The sequence below is a fragment of the Mus musculus genome, chromosome 6 (assembly GCF_000001635.26).
Source record: "Mus musculus strain C57BL/6J chromosome 6, GRCm38.p6 C57BL/6J".
In the NCBI taxonomy this organism is placed as follows: Eukaryota; Metazoa; Chordata; class Mammalia; order Rodentia; family Muridae; genus Mus; species Mus musculus.
This window is the reverse complement of record NC_000072.6, coordinates 82,706,428-82,722,674: the sequence shown is the minus strand read 5'-3', so window position 1 is coordinate 82,722,674 and position 16,247 is coordinate 82,706,428. Positions and strand designations below refer to the sequence as shown.

The 16,247-nt window shown below is 48.3% G+C and overlaps 2 long non-coding RNA genes across 2 annotated transcripts; one reads left to right on the top strand and one right to left on the bottom strand.

The window, feature by feature from the left end:
- Window positions 1-6,705: 6,705 nt before the first annotated feature.
- On the bottom strand, window positions 6,706-7,469 carry Gm32480. The gene is made up of 2 exons (XR_003956455.1): window positions 7,154-7,469; window positions 6,706-7,066 (listed from the first exon to the last, which is right to left on the bottom strand). It is a non-coding gene; the product is annotated as a predicted gene, 32480 (long non-coding RNA).
- Window positions 7,470-7,744: 275 nt separating this feature from the next.
- Window positions 7,745-11,894, top strand: Gm32534. The gene is made up of 3 exons (XR_377781.3): window positions 7,745-7,950; window positions 9,784-9,916; window positions 11,497-11,894. It is a non-coding gene; the product is annotated as a predicted gene, 32534 (long non-coding RNA).
- Window positions 11,895-16,247: the final 4,353 nt, after the last annotated feature.

Sequence of the window (16,247 nt, the reverse complement as noted above, 5' to 3'; positions counted from 1 at the left end):
ATCTATCTATCTATCTATCTATCGTGTGTGTGTGTGTGTGTGTGTGTGTGTGTACGTACATGGGGAGGCCAGAAGAAAACCTAGAATCAGCTTCCTTCTTCCATCCTGTGGGTCTTGGGATCAAACTCATGTTGTTCGAGTCATAGGCAGGTATCTCCACCCACTGGGCTCCCTACTTGTCTGGCACATTTTAAGGCCCATAGACATTGCTGTGTTTGCATCTATTTCATTACTTCTAGTAGCTACAAATGTCTTGTTCTGTGTATGTCCTGTCTGCCCATTTGTTTTCTCATGGGTGAAGATGTACTATTGACTCAACAATGGCTACACAGATACCGTGGCTTTAAGCCCCTTGTAATGGCTAATCTTGGTTGTCAACTCTGCTACATCTAGAACCAACTAGACCCCAAGAGTCCAGCACTCTCCTGTGAAGGGTTTTCTTCATCAGATTAGTTGAAGGAGGAAATCCCACCTTCTAGTCCAGGACTGGGTGCAGGGAAGCTTTCCCTTTGGCCAGCTTGCCCCATTCTCACCGAGATGCCCATCTACGCAGTCGCTACAGCCAGGACTAAGCTCAACTTCTTCCAATGTAGGCTGGAACTCAGCAGCTCTCCAGGAGTCTCCCAGGACTCCAGCACAGCCTGGATCTGCTAAGACATCTACTCTTGTGGTCTGAGCAATTCCAGAGTATCGGTCTTTCCGCTGTAAGACCGGCATTGTTAGACTACCTGAGCTATGCTATTTGAAAGTGTGGTCTCCTGGCTTCATGCTTTGGCTGCCTGCTGCTGTGGTGTCCCTGTCATGATAGACTCTGATCTAACACTCTGGAACCCTGCTGAAGTCCTGGATAAGCCTTTCTTCTGATGACTGTTCAGGGCAAAGAACTTCATCAGAAGAGATTTTTTTTTTTTTTTTTTTTTTTTTAGCAAAGGTTCACCAGGTACATACTTGCCTGCCTCTCAAGATCCCCTTTCTGCCCAGCCCCACTCCAGCCATGCTGGAGCTGAGCAGAGGACAATCACAAAGGGAAAGAGATGCGAAGGGAGGCGGAGTGATGTGAAGGGAGGGACACCGCCAGCCCCTTTGCCCTAACCAGGATGTCCCTCAAATGTCTTTGTAATCACTTCTCTGGGCATCCACTCAAAACTTCACTATGGCTAATGGGGCACATGTGTGCTATACTGGGCTCTTGTGATGACAGGCTGCCCCTGTCCAGACTTCCCTGAGCAGCAAATACCCTGACAGTATCTAGTTTTCTAACCATTGTTAACTTGCTAATGGTACATTGGGGATGTGTGTGTGTGTGTGTGTGTGTGTGTGTGTGTGTGTGTGTGTGTGTGTGTGTGTGTATGTGAGAGAGAGAGAGAGATACCATGTGTGTGCATGGCCCTCAGCAGCCCTCAGAAGACATCCAATCCCCTTGGATCTGGAGTTCGAGGTGGTTGTGAGCTGCTCTTTGTGGGTGCTGAAAACTGAACTTAGGTTTTCTGTAAGAGCAGCAAGTACTCTTAACCACTGCGCCATCTCTCTGGCCCCCTGAATCTATCATATTTATTTACTAACTAAGTCAAATATATTATAAGGGAAAATCACTCCAGGTCAAGAACTGCTATTGCAGAGAAATATTAAACATTTGAAATTGATTTTAAAACTATATTTTGGGCCATGGGTTGTGTTGACACGGTGTCACTATGTGTCCCACGCTGACCTAGAACTCATGATGTTACAGCTTAGCCTCACAGCAAGGTCCTGCCTCAGACTCCGGAGATTATGAGCACTAGCTGTCATGCCCTGATGACCTCTATTATTGCAATAGGTAGTTTGTTCTCTTGGGTTTTGCATGTAGGTGGTCATAGTTCTACAACGAATGCAAGTTTTAACTTTTAAATCATTAAACCTGCCCTTTTGTCGGGTGGTGGTGGTGCATGCCTTTAGACTCTGCACTGGGGAGGCAGGGGCAGGGGCAGGGGCAGGGGCAGGGGCAGGGGCAGGGGCAAGGGCAAGGGCAGGGGCAGGCAGATCTCCATGAGTTTGAAGCCAGTTTTGTCTACAAATTGAGTTCCTGGATGCCCTAGGCTACTTACTTAGTAAGACCCTGGTTCAAGTCAAACAAAGAAACGAAACAAAAAACAGACAGACAAACAAACAAAGCCCCTACCTTTTCCTACTTAGCTTACCACATTTACTGGGGTCTTCAGTGCCAGGTCAGGTGGAAGTGGTAATAACACATTTTGTCTCATTCCTAATCTTGAAGGGAATATGCCTCCCTTCCCTTTATGAGGCGACTATCAGCTAAGCCAGGCGTGGTGGCTTGGGTGTTTAATTCCAGCATTCTGGAAGTTGAAACAGAAGTATTGTGAGTTTGAAGGTAGGCTGCGCTGCCTTGACTCCTTCCTAAAAACAATTGGAATTTCTTTTTTAGATTTATATTTTACCATTTTAAAATACATGTGTGTCTGTGTGGCCATTTTTATTTTATGTATGCATGTATGTATGTATGTATGTATGTATGTATGTATGTATGTATGTATGTATGTGAGTGTCCCTAAAGGCCAGGAGAGGCTGGTGAATGTCCCCGAACCATTGTACAGGATGCTTGAACACCCACTTTCTTTTTTACCGTTCTAGTGAGAAAACCAAGGTCAAGCTGCTGTTTAGATCTGATTAGAACCCACTGGTGTAGGCTCCCTCCCAGATTCACACCCAACATCATCTCTTTGTCCTTATGTGGGGAAAGGAACTCTGGTCTCTCAGTCCCATCGAGGACTGAACTAACTAACCACCTTCTAAAGGTCCACCTCCTAACTCCATCACACTGGGAGTTAGGTTTCAATGTACGAATTTGGAACAGGGCTGGGAAGAGGCACACATTGAGTCTACAGCATTTAGTGTTGTTGAATATTTAGCCAAAGTCTCTCCCGAGCTGCTAGATTTTGATAAATGACTTGTCTGTACTTACTGCAGTAATGCATGCCCTTCCTCTTTACTCTCTATGGCGGCCTATAACCTTGCCTCTTATGAATCGTCCTTGCATTGGTTGGGAAACCTCACCTGATTCATACTACACTGTCAGAGCAGACCCTGTCTGCCATGTAGTTATCTCCTACTGAGAACTGCTGCTCAAGGTCCAGAGCCCCCAAGGTGTTTAAGCATCTGCTCACTTCAAAATGAAGTCTCCTTGAAAAGCCTTGACTGGGTCAGCACCCAGTGGGGCTTCCTTCTTGACTGGGTCAGCACCCAGTGGGGCTTCCTTGTCTGGGTCAGCACCCAGTGGGGCTTCCTTCTTGACTGGGTCAGCACCCAGTGGGGCTTCCTCCTTGACTGGATCAGCACCCAGTGGGGCTTCCTCCTTGACTGGGTCAGTGCCCAGAGGGGCTTCCTCCTTGACTGGGTCAGTGGCCAGAGGGGCTTTCTGGGGCTTTCTCATCTCTCATGCCCTCTGGTCCCCTCCAGCTGTCTCTTCCTCTGAGGAAACTGGATTACTTGCCTGGAGTTGCCCTGGGTGACATCTCTAGTGACATTTTCTGCTCTTCTGCCTCCTGCTTTCCATAAGTCGGTACTCAGGTCTGGAGTCTGATCAGATTTTGGGTGACACTCGAATGATGTCTTTCCCTGAGGAAGGGTGACTTGTCTGTACTTACTGCAGTAATGCATGCCCTTCCTCTTTACTCTCTATGGCGGCCTATAACCTTGCCTCTTATGAATCGTCCTTGCATTGGTTGGGAAACCTCACCTGATTCATACTACACTGTCAGAGCAGACCCTGTCTGCCATGTAGTTATCTCCTACTGAGAACTGCTGCTCAAGGTCCAGAGCCCCCAAGGTGTTTAAGCATCTGCTCACTTCAAAATGAAGTCTCCTTGAAAAGCCTTGACTGGGTCAGCACCCAGTGGGGCTTCCTTCTTGACTGGGTCAGCACCCAGTGGGGCTTCCTTGTCTGGGTCAGCACCCAGTGGGGCTTCCTTCTTGACTGGGTCAGCACCCAGTGGGGCTTCCTCCTTGACTGGATCAGCACCCAGTGGGGCTTCCTCCTTGACTGGGTCAGTGCCCAGAGGGGCTTCCTCCTTGACTGGGTCAGTGGCCAGAGGGGCTTTCTGGGGCTTTCTCATCTCTCATGCCCTCTGGTCCCCTCCAGCTGTCTCTTCCTCTGAGGAAACTGGATTACTTGCCTGGAGTTGCCCTGGGTGACATCTCTAGTGACATTTTCTGCTCTTCTGCCTCCTGCTTTCCATAAGTCGGTACTCAGGTCTGGAGTCTGATCAGATTTTGGGTGACACTCGAATGATGTCTTTCCCTGAGGAAGGGTGTTTTAGTGACATTACCCTTCATCTGTCTGTCTGTAGCTCTTTCTCCCATTTTGTGGTGTACTAGCCCCGACTCCTTTCTGTCCTCTCTTCTTGGCCAATCCTGCCAGAATAGTATCTCATTAATCTTTTCATAAAACCTGTTTTTGATTGTCATTTGTCTGTTTTCCTTTTCTTTCTCCATGTCAGTCTTTAAAAATAAGTTACTATTATTATTAATTATTATTATTATTACTCAGAGTTTTTCTGTGTAGCCCTGGTTGTCCTGGAAATCAGAGATCCCCCTGCCTCTGCCTCCTGAGTGCTATGCCGTCACCAGCTGGCTAGTTTATTACTTTTATTTTTTCCTTCCTGGTGTTTTGTTACTTTGCTTCCTTGCACCTGTCTCACTTTCTGGAACTCACACGGAAAGTTACAGCCTCTGGCCCTCTGTCGCTCTGTTTCAGTGATTCGCATTCACGCCCATCTTGTGGGATAGGCAGCCATTTTGTGGTTGTTCTAAACACACAACAATTTATAACTTGGTGTTCCCTCCTCCTTCTTTGTCTTCCTTTCTTAAATTTAATATTCTCCCACTTTGTTTCTGACAGATGTCCTATTAACTAGTTTGCTATGCATGTCTCACTTTTTGGCATTTGTTCCAAGGAAATGATCCACATTGATCTCCAGGAACTGATCAGGTACTCTTTTGTAGCTTGGTACATGGAATGCATTGCAAACCTTAAAAGAAGATGTGTGTGTGTGTGTGTGTGTGTGTGTGTGTGTGTGTATGCCACATCTGTGTGGGTACTTGTCCAAAAGACCATTTGATCCCCTGAGCAATTGTGAACTGCCCAAGGTGGTGCTGGAAAGCAGACCCAGGTCTGTGGGAATTGCAGCCAGTGCTCTTAACTGCTGAGCCCCTTCCAATCCCTATTGTGTAGTCCTACTGTGTGTACTTGAAGACCACCATGGGCACAGTGTTAGAGAAAGAGGGAAGGACAAGCCCCGGGGCAGTGGCCGTACTCTGGACTGTTAACAAATTATTTCTGAGTTTCTTAACACTGGAATTCCAGATAATTTATTGTATTTTTTTTTCCTTTTACTGAAATAGATTACTTCCTCAGATAACGTATCCTGATTGCCATTTCTCCTCCTGCTACTCCCAATTCCTCCCCACCTCCCCTCCCATCCTGATCTGCTTTTCTTCTCTCTATCATTAGGAAAAAACAGACTACTGAGAGATAATAACAAAATACAAGGAAATAAAATATAATAAGATAAAAACTTATTGCATTATTTTTGGTGGCAGTAGTGTTTTGCTGCATGTGAGTGTGCCCATCACATGTGTGCACATGGTGTATGCAAATGCAAGGGTGTTTGTGCAGGCACTTATGTGGGCCCTGGGTTGATGTTGGGATATCTTTCTTTGTTTTGAGATGGATTTCCCTGTGAACCTGAAGTTCACTGGGTTAGCAAAACTGGCTGACCAGCTCCTGGAATCCTCCTGTCTCCACTCCCCAACACTGAGGTTACAGATACCTGCCACAGAGCCTGACTTTTATGGGTATTGGGGATTTGAACTCAGGTCCTCATGTTTGTACATCGAGCGCTCTACCCACTGAGTCATCTCCCTGGCCCCGATAGACATAGTCTTTACTTACCTATGTCTGCAAATGCTTTTGAGAATTATCTCAGAAAATTTGAAAGGAATGATCTGGACCAGGGCTAACATGCACCATTGCAGAGCACTCTGATGGCTGACTGAAGTCGAAAGTTTTGGGTTCTTTGGAAACTCAGTTGTGTCATGTGGTATTTTTCTGGAAGTTGTCTTGTGAGAGAATGTTTTGCTCAAGCAGACTCGTGAGAAGATGTTTTGCTGAAGGAGACATGTGAGAGGGTGTGTGATGTTTGGAAAGACTATAAATACAACCCCACAGACAACGAACAGCATTCTTACATTGCTATGCCTTGCGACATTTTGCCAGACTTTCTTCTTTACTGTTTCTTTGCTGGTCTTCACTGTGTAGAGAGAGAGACATGCCAGGGAACTTCTCGTGATATTCTGGCTGATTCTTGCCATTTTTGCTGACTCATGCCAATCTGGCAGAACTTTGTGGTTTCTGCTGGATCAGACTGCTGCTGCTAATTCATGTTTGGTGTTTGCTATTGGAGTAGACTGCTGGTGTTCTGAGAGTGAAGAGTGAAACCGTTCCAAGGAACTATTTCTAAACAGGTCCACAACTCCCTTTTCCTATAAACCTTCTTTTCCCCCTACCTTTGGTCTGTGGGCTAGAAGGGAGGTTGAAGCATTTTAGAACTCTAAACAAAGTTTCTAAATAAAAGTTTAGAAAAAGCTCAGTCTACAGCTGGCTTAGTTCATTTCTGCCCTTGTGATTAATACCAGAGTCAAGACACCTTATATAGAGAAAAGGTTTATTCAGCACACAGTCCTGACAGCTAGACTGAGTGACCACACCTGCCAAGGGGCTCTGCTGGGTCATGGCACAGTGATGTCATCATATAGTAGGAGCTTGTACAAAGGGTAAGATGGAGAAAGAGGAAGTAAGGGGGCGGGGAGAAGCTGCATTTGCTCTTTTCTGCCAGTCTGCTAGATATGAGGGAAGCTAATCCCTTCTGCTGGTGCTTCTCCAATGACCTAATCCCCTCTCTTAAAGCTCCTCCATTTTTCTGCGCCATTTCTTTGGGGGGCAAGCTTCCGACACAGACCATTAACCATTTCCAAAGTGCGACATCAGCCTTTCCAAGCCTGCTACCCTGCACTGTAAGAACAAGGGGATTTGAGAGGCCTAGCTTGAACATCCACCCTTCTGCTAGTTGTAAACTCCATCTGCTGCTGGAATACTTACCTGAAAATCGGGGAATTCTGGGATGTGGGCCAGCGGTGTGCCGGCAGGCCGGGACTGCTCACAGAGCTGGCTCCAGGTGCAGTTGGTGGTGCTGTCCAAGCAGATGGGAGTGAGACTTTCTCCATTGTGTGCTCAGGAGCTGACATGCCTCTCCCTGCCTTGTGGAGCAATAGCCACAACTCTCTCTTCACACTCTGCTCTCCAGGCTGAGAACCCATTTCCAGGGAAAGCAGGCAAGAAACACACCAATCATAGTGTCGAAATAAATAGAAAATTTGAATCCCCAGTGGCTTCTGGACTTTGGGTTCTCTGAGGGACAAACATCTATTGTGTTTTATTAAATGTTTTCTGTCTTAATAAGCACTGGAAAATGCCAGAACCACCTGTACTTCCTGCTAACCCGGGGGACTTACGAAGGCAAGCACTTGGGGCCTCTGAATGGTTCAGTTTCCCCACTGCTCAGTGGTGCTTGAAATGTCTTTGGCCTGAGACTGCGGAGTTGCCCTAGGAGGCCAGCACCAGGTGTTCTACTGTGCTGAGTCCTACTTCTGGCAGGACCAGACGACTCCTTTCTTGGCAGTGGTCTACATATTTCTAAGCTCCAATGTTGTCTGTAGAGCATTTAACCAAAGGCCCTAGAAGGAAAGTATTGAGAAAGGGCGCATGCTTTATTCAGTTTGTATATATTACACATGAGGTGACTATGAAACTCCTGCATAAACAATTGGCTGCAAGGAACGTGACAATGAAGAGATCTGGTTAAATCGAGTTTTGAGGCCTTCTTCACCACGGGGAAGGTAAGTCCAACAGATTCTTCACGGTGGAGCAGGTAGCCCCCCCCCCCCACTGCCAAATGACATGGCACTTGAGGATGGAACTCTAGTCCAGAACCTATTATGGCCCCCACCACTTCCCAAGGCCAGATGTTAGAGAGCTCCCCACGCTTGCCAGCTTTTGTGCCCCATCCTCTCTGGCTCATCAGGAGTTGGTACTCACCCAATTGTTAGCCTAGAGATTTGGAGAGATGGTGCCCTGCAGGCAGCCCTCAACACTGCATAAGGCAAATAAATTCCCTTCTCGGTGCCCTTCAGTAGCTCTGACTCAGAGGCTCCCTCCAGTGGCCTCTGGTGGACACTGCAACCCATGTTGCTGAGAAAACAGAGAAGGCTGTCCTAGTCTTAGCTATTACTAGATCCTTCCTTTTTTTTTTTTTTTTTGATTCTTAAAACAAATATATTCGTTTAAAGCCATGTGTGTTTCCTAAGGTTATGTAATATTTGAAGGGAAGAGGAAGGAAAAAGAGGGAAAATGGAGAAAAGAAAAACTGAAAGTAGGAAGGCAATGGGGTGGGCGGGGAGGAGAAATATAAGTTGCTAAGATGGCTGACATCCTTCTAGAGGAGTGGTTCTCAGTCTTCCTAAAGTTGTGACCCTTTAATACAGTTCCTTGTTTTCACTGCTACTTCATAACTGCAATTTTGCTAATGTTATGTATTGTAATGTAAATATCTATGCTTTCCAATGCTTTTAGGCGACCATTGTGAAAGAGTCATTTGACCCCCAAAGGGGTTGTGATCTACAAGCTGAGAACCTAAGAACCGTTGTTCTAGAGGGAGGGGCAGGAACCAGTGCATTGGTGGGTGTGTCTAGACTACACCTGATGGCTCTTCTGTCATATTACATAATAGGACTGCCAGTGCTGTGTGCCACCTGCTCAGGTGTGGGCATTGTTCCCAGAGTTATACAAGACTCACCGAGGTAAAAACAGGCATTTAATGTGGCAGAAAGCGAAGAGCAGAAACATCCTGTTGGGGAAAGTGGGGGTCTCCAAAGCTGTCTGGTGGACTCCAGGCTGGTATGCACAGGGTCCCTGGAGTCTCTCCTCTTTTGATCCCCCTTTTCTTTCCCAAGTCCCTCCTCCCATGACTCCATCTCCTAGGATGGAGTTGTTCTTGGTTCAGGAAGATAGCTGAGCGCAGTGAGGTTTCATCCCAGCAACAGGGGCCGGCTGCTGTGAGTGAATGCCATCATTCACTTCAACCTCTTTCCTGGCTGCCCGTCCCGTTTCTCTTTGCACTTCTTTACCCTCTAAAGTCCTAATCTAGTGGCTGGGCACAGTTGGTAGAGGAGACAGGCACAAAAGCATGAGGACCCAAGTTCAAATCCCCATCACCCATTCTAAAGGCTGGATCATCCAAACCAACATCCCAGCACTGGAGATGTGGGAATAATAAAGGCCAAACAAGCTCAGCTAGTGAACTCCAGTTCAATGGACAGCCTTGTCTAAAAAACCCCAAGATGTAGATCTGTTGAGGAGGATACTTGATATCCGTCTCTGAGCCCCACGTACACCTGCATGTTCACATGTGACCACATGCGAACACACACAGAGTTCCAGTCTACCCTTAGAAGGAGCTCATAGCCTAAAGAGATGGCCAGACTTCTCCAGGTAAGTTGTCCATCTGACTGGAAAGCAAGCTGTCTGGTAGGCTCACCGGAAAGCAGTCATGTCTGTCTCTGCCTAAGCCCTGCTGTGGGAGAAGAGGTCAGGCTGGCTGGGCTAGGCATCTTAGCAGCTGCCCAGGCTTCTGAGCATTTGTTTTCTCATGTCTCTCTCTGGCTCTCGGGAAGAGCCGTTCCAGGGCATAGGATCCAGGGCAGCCTCCTGACTTGACTGTAGATCGGATGAAACAGGCTTTGTGGGGGACTAGGAGGTGATCGATCACTAGCACAGTCTGGAACAATGTCTGTGATGCCTTGCCAGGTGAGTGGAACCAGAGATCCAAACCACCCTTTGAAGCTTAATAAGAGGTCTCTGGGCCCCTGGCTGTCCTGGAAGTTGCCCATATTTGGGCAGAAGGCCTGTTCCACAGCTGAGCTCAGGCTTCAGACCACTGGGGCCAGTGCCTGGCCCTGCTTAGCATCCTCAGGAGACCCAAAGTTCTCTCCTTTCTTACAGCATAGGAATCCTCAGACTGAAATGTAGATTTCTTTTCCTCATCCAGTGTCTCACGTAGCCCCAGAGTGGCCTTAAACTTACAGCATAGCCGAGGTTAATCTTGAACTCCTGATCCTCCTGCCCCTACCTCTGGAGTTCCAGGATTACAAGCATGTATAACTGTGTCTGTGTTATGTGGTGCTGGCGATTGAACCCAGGGTTTGGTGCAACTAGGCACGTGCTCTGCCCGAGGAGCCACATCACAGTCTATTGTATTTTCTTCCCTGATCTCATCACACACCTCTCCTCCCCTCAGCCTTCCCTGGGAACGCCACAAAGCACCTCAGAAGCCCAGTCCTGCTGTGGTGTGGCTCTATAAAGCCCCCAAAGGCTTGTTGAGTAAAGACTCAGCTCTCAAGTCACAGGGAATAAGAGATGGTTTATTCTTGAGCCAAATAAGAGTGACCATGGCCTAGGAACACAGATTCAGGTTTCCCCAGATGATGTTTTCCCACGAGGAAGTATTTCATGAAGTTTTAATAGTTTAGAGTAAAGAAAGTCATACATCAAGGTGGTTTTCTAATACATTGGTAGAAATACCAGGTAGGCTAGTGTATTAGTTACTTTGTTGCTGTTGCTATGATCAAAAGCCTGACCAGAAGCAGCTTCGGGGGGGTCAGGGGAGGAGCTCAAGCAGGAACTCAAGGCAGAAGCTGTGGGGAAACACTGCTTGCCAGCTTGCTCATGGGCTCTGGCTCAGCTAGCTTTCTTATACAGTCCAGCACTGTGTGCTTAGGGAATGGTGCTGCCCACAGTGAACTGGGCCCTCCTATATCAGTTAACAGCAGAGATGACCCCACAGACATGCACTAGCAGATGGAAGCCAAATGCTAAAACACATGTGTGTGTGTGTGTGTGTGTTGTGTGTATATTTCACATTCAAATCATAACAGCGGGCTTTAGAAAAGTGGGATGCTCTCTGGCATGGGTTACAGATGCTGTCTGATGGCATTCTTAGTGTTTGGGGTTGGTAGAAGTTAGTAGCTTATTACATTATTCCAAAGGCTCTTATCTGGTCACAAGGATCAGATACAGAATGGTCAATGCGTGCTTATTAAATGTATCCCAAGATAATTCAGCTCTAGACCTGCGACATTCCAACTATGTTTGAAAACATAGAGGGTTTTTTTTTTCTATTCATTCATTCATCCAGTCAGTCAGTCAGTCAGTCAGTCAGCTTTGTACAATTTTTTAAACTTTGGTGTGAGTTTTCTCTCCCTCGGAGATCTTCAGTTCATGTTTATGTGCTATAGGCTTGATCACCTGTGAGATGAGTGTTTGTTACAGGGTTGGAAACCCAGCACCTATCTTCTCTACTTGATCCTTACTCTGTCTTTGCTCCAAAGCACCCATTGGTTCAGCAAATCTTGGCTGAGAAACTCTTCAGGACTTCTGGTGAATAAAATGGATGCACTTCTGCTGGGTATCAATGAAGTGGACGCACTTCTGCTGGGCATCCTGGAGTGATGGAGACGACACAAAGCAAACTATGGAATAGCTGGTATTCTGGCTTCCTATCTGTTAGTGTGATAACACACTTGGACACATTGAGGTGGAAAGATTGATCGCAGTGTACAGGTTGCAGTCACCACTGAAGAAAGTCAGGACGAGAACTCAAGCAGGAACCTGAAGATGGTCTGCTTGGTATCCCACCCACACAGCCAAGGAAGCAATCAAAGACGGTTATGGTGCCTGCAGCTCCTCAATCCCTGTCCCTGGCCTGCTAAAGATGCCAGGATCTGGTCCTGGATGAAGATAAATTACAGGAGACCACGTCATCACCATATGTGTTGAATCCCAAGAGTTTCTGATGACATTAAAATTAATCTTGTAATTAGCCTCTGTTGCAGAATTACAGGGGTAGGGCTCATTATTCAGAAAATAGGCTAGTGGTTTAGAGGGAAAGAATAAACATTTATTTTGCTTTTGCTATGCATACTGTGCAGAAGGGAGAGAAACAGCTGACATCAGACATTTATCTTGACTGTGGTACCCCTGCCAATGAGTGAGAGGAGGGGAATGCAGTTTGCTGGTCACCACCATGATGTTTGGCAGTCTTACTGAGGTGATGGGCTCAGGCGGGGAGCAGAAAGAACCCTGCATTCGACAGAGACAAGCATACACAGTTCCCCCCGACAAGAAGCTACACCCCCACCAAGAGTCCAAAGACCATCTTGCAGATGACTTAGAGGAGGATGGGCTTGGCTCCAGGGAGCCACGGGACACATTCAGCTAAATCCAAGGCTAGGGGACACTTCATGAGAAAAGTTTATGAGGGTTTACAGTTCCTGAGGGATGAGAGCCCATCATGGCAGGGAGGCTCCACCCAAGGCAGCAGGCACAGCCCCTGGAGCAGAGGTGTGGGGTGCAGATCTTGAATTACAAGCAAGAGACGCAGAGAGAGAGAGCAGCCCAGAAGTAGGCAAGGATCTTTACACTCAAAGCCCACCATCCTTCCTCCATCAAGGCCGCACTTCCTAAACTCATCCAAACAATGCTGTCCGTAGGGGAGCAAGTCCTCAGACATTGGAGACTATGGGAGGCATTTAGCATGCAAGCCAACATGATCATCCTTGTCTATGCAGTGAGTTTGAGGGCAGCCTGGGTTGAGACTCTGTCTCAAAAACCCAGACAACCAAGATGGGACTTCTCTGTGTCACACGGGGAGGTAGGGGGTCCTTCCTGGGGACCTCCAGGTAGCTTGTTGCTGTGAGAGGGAAAAGCATTTTTGTCAGCGATGTAGGTTAGGTGCCCATGGTCCTGTGAGCAACCCTAAGGAAACTCACTGGGTCTAAAAACAGATATGAAAGTAGAACGAGGACCGTTATAAGAAGAAGGAGGATAATGGGGTGAGCATGATCAAAACATGCTATTTACATGTATGAAAATGTAAAATTGACATATGTGTGAAATGAGAACTTTATACATTACAGACTAAACTGTGAAGGTCCTCAAAACTGAAAAAGGGAGGAAGAAGAGGCAGAAAGGGGAGAGTGTCCCCAGGAAGTGAGAGGAAGAGAGGGGACAGTGTCTCCAGGAAGTGAGAGGAAGAAAGGGGACAGTGTCTCCAGGAAGTGAGAGGAAGAGAGGGGAGAGTGTCTCCAGGAAGTAAGAGGAAGAAAGGGGACAGTGTCTCCAGGAAGTGAGAGGAAGAGAGGGGACAGTGTCTCCAGGAAGTGAGAGGAAGAGAGGGGAGAGTGTCTCCAGGAAGTGAGAGGAAGAGAGGGGACAGTGTCTCTAGGAAGTGAGAGGAAGAGAGGGGACAGTGTCTCCAGGAAGTGAGAGGAAGAAAGGGGACAGTGTCTCCAGGAAGTGAGAGGAAGGAAGGGGAGAGTGTCTCCAAGAAGTGAGAGGAAGAGAGGGGACAGTGTCTCCAGGAAGTGAGAGGAAGAGAGGGGACAGTGTCTCCAGGAAGTGAGAGGAAGAAAGGGGACAGTGTCTCCAGGAAGTGAGAGGAAGGAAGGGGAGAGTGTCTCCAAGAAGTGAGAGGAAGAGAGGGGACAGTGTCTCCAGGAAGTGAGAGGAAGGGAGGGGACAGTGTCTCCAGGAAGTGAGAGGAAGAGAGGGGACAGTGTCTCTAGGAAGTGAGAGGAAGAGAGGGGACAGTGTCTCTAGGAAGTAAGAGGAAGAGAGGGGACAGTGTCTCCAGGAAGTGAGAGGAAGGAAGGGGACAGTGTCTCCAGGAAGTGAGAAGCAGAAAGGGGAGAGTGTCCCCATGAAGTGAGAGGAAGAGAGGGGAGAGTGTCCCCATGAAGTGAGAGGAAGAGAGGGGACAGTGTCTCCAGGAAGTGAGAGGAAGAGAGGGGAGAGTGTCTCCAGGAAGTGAGAGGAAGAAAGGGGAGAGTGTCTCCAGGAAGTGAGAGGCAGAAAGGGGAGAGTGTCCCCAGGAAGTGAGAGGAGAGAGAGTGGCACTCTGAGGTTACACTGGCACACGGGACAATGTGGCTCCCATGTCAAGTGCTGTAGGGTCAGATGTTCTCATGCTGAGAGCTGGTGCCTTTGACATGCGTGTGGGTTAGATCACTGGTCACCTGGACCAGAAATGTTTTAGGTAGTCCAGAGAAGAACCCCGAGAAGTGGGGTCTCTGGAAGACAGAGGAGAGAGGCTGTCTGTGGTCTCTTTAGCATTTGAAACATTGGTACAGCCTTGATGCCCTCATGGCCATTCTGGGAGTAGCAAGGGAAATGAGGTTAAGGCCCACTGGGTGTGGTGCTCAAGGACCCGCACAAGGCACTTGGTAAGGTCCATGCTGGCCCAGGACAAGTTCACACAAAATCACATTCTTGGGCAACTCTCACACTTTCTCAGCAAATTCCTCACCTCCTCTCACTGGCGGTCAGAAAGGCAATTCTGGTGCCATCAGGAGTGTGGGCCCGTGGTTCCCAACACCATCCTCACAGCTAAGGCTGTCAGTGACAGAGAACAGAATGATGGGCTGAGGCCAGGCACACAGGCACATGCTGGATTGACGGCTTGATGTTCAGAGAGGGCAGGCAGAAAAGAAGTGTGTGAGAGTTGGTGGGAACACCACAAAGTAGGCACAGCAGCTATCAGGCAAGAAACTCAGGAGAGAACAAAGCCTATAGGTCACCTCTGGGTGTGTGTGTGTCCTTGGCCTTTGTTTTGGTCCTAAGTGTAGTGATGCAAAGAGAAGGTGGAGAGCAATTGTGGCAGAATGGAGAGCATAAAATCAAAGTGTGCTTGAGACGGTTCGGGAGGAGAGAGAGTGTCTGGATAAAGAACCCTTCTGAGGAGAGCTGTGGAGCTGACAGGGAGAGGGAAGAACACATCAAGGAGGTATTTACTGGTGTGTGTGTGTGTGTGTGTGTGTGTGTGTGTGTGTGTGTGAGCGAGCGTGCATGTGTATGTAGGTACCTGTACATATGAATGAATGTGGAAGCCAGAGATGTTGGTTGTCTTTTCAGATACTGTCACCTGTGGGACCGTGAAAACGAGTGTAGTCCCCAGTTGCGCTAAGGCTAGAAGCCCTGGAGACCTTGAAGGACGGTGGGAGCTTTGCCTACTACACAGCTAACAGAGCTGCATGGCAGATGGCCACTGCCTCGAGCTCTCTGCTTCTTTTGACTGCCAACCCTAGACCAAGGTCTCTGTGGGCCAAAAAGCTAGATCCCCTCTTGCACTGGCTAGCGGGCTACCGAAACACAGATGGAGCACAGCTACTGTCTCTTTCCATCAGCACCGTGGGGCAAACCCCTGACCCTGGGATTAAGAGTCCTATGCTTTTTGGGTCCGCTCTGCCACAGGGCACGGCTGCTCAGATAGGTGTTGGGCTGTAGGGAAGCCCTGGGGCACTGCTCCGGGTTTGGGAAAGCACAGTCTGAGGTATGGGACAGCCAGAGCTGGCTTGTGAGTCCCCAGGCCTGTAAAGAGGGTGGTGGCCATCTGGTCCTCAGGCTCTTGGCCATCCAGGTGCCACTGGATGCTGAGGAAGCTGAGAACAAAGTGGGGGCCCGAGGGCTGGATCTAGCCCGGGGCCTTGGGGAGCTCCAGCTGGTGCCATGGGAAAGAGGCCTTGGCTGGACAGTAGAGGGCTTGAACTTGGCTTGGTGGCAGCTGTGGTTGGGACACAGAGAGGCTTTCTACGGGAGATTAGACAGAAGCTTTGTAGGCGAAGGCCATCTCCGTGGCTCCCCACCGATGGTTGTGTTGAAAAGAGGCAGTCCATGGTTTTAAGGCGTTTATTGTTATGGCAGAAAGTGATTGTGTAAAGTCGTACCCCACTTCTCCGGGTGGGCCTGAGATTAAATGCCTTTTGCAGGGAAGGATGTCTTGGAAGGAAAGCTTATCAGCTAAGCCCTTCAGCCTTTTAGGTACCTCATTAGAATGTCGATCTCTATCTTGAGCCTACGTGTCCTCCATGTGTGGAGGGGCTTACGTGACTGATGGCCACAAATCTGGGGTGTGGGAGCTGTGTCTAGTGACAGGGGCCTTGTGCCTGGGAGCAGGCAGAGCTCCTACCGTCCCTTCAGGGTCTCCGGGGCTTCTAGCCTTAGCTCAACCAGGAACCATGCTACCTTTCAGGGTCCCACAGTCACCTTACATTTGGAGACAGCTTTTTGATAATCATGGAGTCCA